We start from the raw sequence: 2,168 nt of genomic DNA, 5'->3' as shown, positions 1-2,168 counted from the left end.
CAGCGCATAACTGTCACAAAGTGGGCACACAGCAAAAATGCCTCACCCCCCCATTTAGGTTCTTTATTGTGTGTGTTTTCTGCACATGGATCATGCCTTTATTTAAGAATTAGCAAACAATACTGTAGAAACACTGATATGTAAATTTCTAAAATGTCGTACCTTCAGTATCCAGAATAGACAAACCTATAGAGACAGAAAGCAGATTGGTGGTTGCCTAAGACTGAGAGGTTCAAGAAGAAATGGGAATTGACCTCTGTAGTATAAAACTGATTGTGATGATGGTTGCACAACTCTGTGAATTATAAACTTTAAATGGGTGAATCGTGTGGTATGTGAACTATATCAATAAAGCTGTAAAAGACACAAAAATAAGTAAAATAAATGCTGTATCTTCAATTTAGTTGGCAGACACCACCTTTAGTGATAACATGAGTTTAGTCTTTGATGTAAAAACCACACACTAAACAGTAAAAAAAAAAAAGAGCTTCCTATTATTTGAAAACAGCAGTTTCAGGAGAATGTAAAACTGCATAGATCTGTAATAAAAGAACTGGCTATATGAGAGTAGCCCACTTTCACAGCATTCCTTTACTACATATGTGAGTTATTGGTTATGCTGTAGGATTTAACTGCTACAGCATGAAAAGGCAACTATTTAGGGAAAAGGGGAAAAGTTAAAAAAAGGAATGTACATAAGGCAAGATTGCTTTTACATATAATAAGCATAATATTATTTTATGAAGACAAGATAAAAATTACTCAAGGCTAGCTTTGTTCTCACTGAATAAAAACAATAGGCTAAGTACTGAGCTCCTCTCTGTGACTAGTAATCAATGCCTTGGTTGCCACACTGGTAATCACAGGGTAGGCATCTTGGTACTCTCCAAGGTACTCATCTGGATGTTCTGCCTGATAATCACTATCAATGATTTCTGACCCATTTTTTCCTATTCCTTGGCTTCTGTTGTGAATGGCAGGTTCTGTTGGAGCAGCCCAGTATTTGGGGTCCTATATTTGCCACTGGAGCTCATACACACTCATTCCTTTCTCGGAATCGACTTTGTTGGTACCCATCTGTAGAGAAACTGTCGAATTGTTACTGGTTGTAAGGTCAGCTCTGGCTGTAGATGTCTCTTCTGGTACAAGGAGCTAACATCCCCGCCTGGCTGGCCCCTTTGTTGGTGCCCATCTGCAGACTAATCGTGGTCTGCTCAAAAGGTTTGTCAGTTTGCATTTGGGGATCATAAAGGTGCCTCCTGGTTCCATAGGCTGTCATATCATACCTGTCTGTCCGGCACATTTGTTGGTTCCCATCTGCAAACCAATGACACTTTGGCCAGCTTTTAATTTTCCTTTGTCGAAACGTAATGTTTGTTTCTCTGCATACTTCACCCCAGTGTTGATGGTGGTATGGAATCTTTTTGTTTTAGCCAGACGGCTAGAGCCACCAGCACAGTCTGAACATGAGTCATGTTTCCACTCTCAAAAAGATCATTTGCTTCAAATATGTCATGGAGCTTCATACCATAAGCCTGAATAGCTTTAATAAAGTTGCCAACATTCTCCAACTGGGGCCAGTTTAATGAGAAGTCATTGGCCTTCTTCACCAAGCCTGGCTGTAGCTTGTTTATGAGGTCGCAAAGGATTATGCTGTCTTTCAAGCCCAGCTGAAAGTTGGTACTGATGCTCATGCCTGTCACCTCTTCTATCCAATTGCGGAGATCTTCTTTTGCCTGATCATACTTGGAAGCAATCTTGCAGCTTCCCATACCTGTCGGTCTAACCTCTACCCACTGCAGCCATGGGAAAGGTACCCATTTAGGTTCTTTAGGGCAACAATGATTTAATCTAAAAAGCTATCATTATTTTAAAAGCAATCATAATAACTTACACACCAAAACACTCTGAATAAAAGTGCCATACTGCCCATCTGTCCCTCTAGTTAAAAACAATCTCTCTAGCTATGTATAGTAACAAAGAAAAGATGCACGCACTGCTGCTCCGTCTCCCACATCCCCCACCTGACACTTTCCAAACAATTTATTTTCAATTATTAATTGTGGCAGCAAACACACTTTCATCACTGAAGATCTAGCTTCATGATTAGATGCATAAGCATTCTCCACAATGTCTAGTTTCATTAAGAGAATGCTTCACACATGAGC

At 39.9% G+C, this 2,168-nt stretch overlaps 1 pseudogene; it reads right to left on the bottom strand.

Annotated features, from left to right (window-relative positions):
• Positions 1 to 826: 826 nt before the first annotated feature.
• Positions 827 to 1,754, bottom strand: LOC107535952 (calponin-3 pseudogene; annotated as a pseudogene).
• Positions 1,755 to 2,168: the final 414 nt, after the last annotated feature.

The sequence above is a fragment of the Miniopterus natalensis genome, chromosome 7 (genome assembly GCF_054644295.1).
Source record: "Miniopterus natalensis isolate mMinNat1 chromosome 7, mMinNat1.hap1, whole genome shotgun sequence".
In the NCBI taxonomy this organism is placed as follows: domain Eukaryota; kingdom Metazoa; phylum Chordata; class Mammalia; order Chiroptera; family Miniopteridae; genus Miniopterus; species Miniopterus natalensis.
Note: the sequence above shows the minus strand (reverse complement) of the source record. Positions and strands in the feature narration are given on the sequence as shown.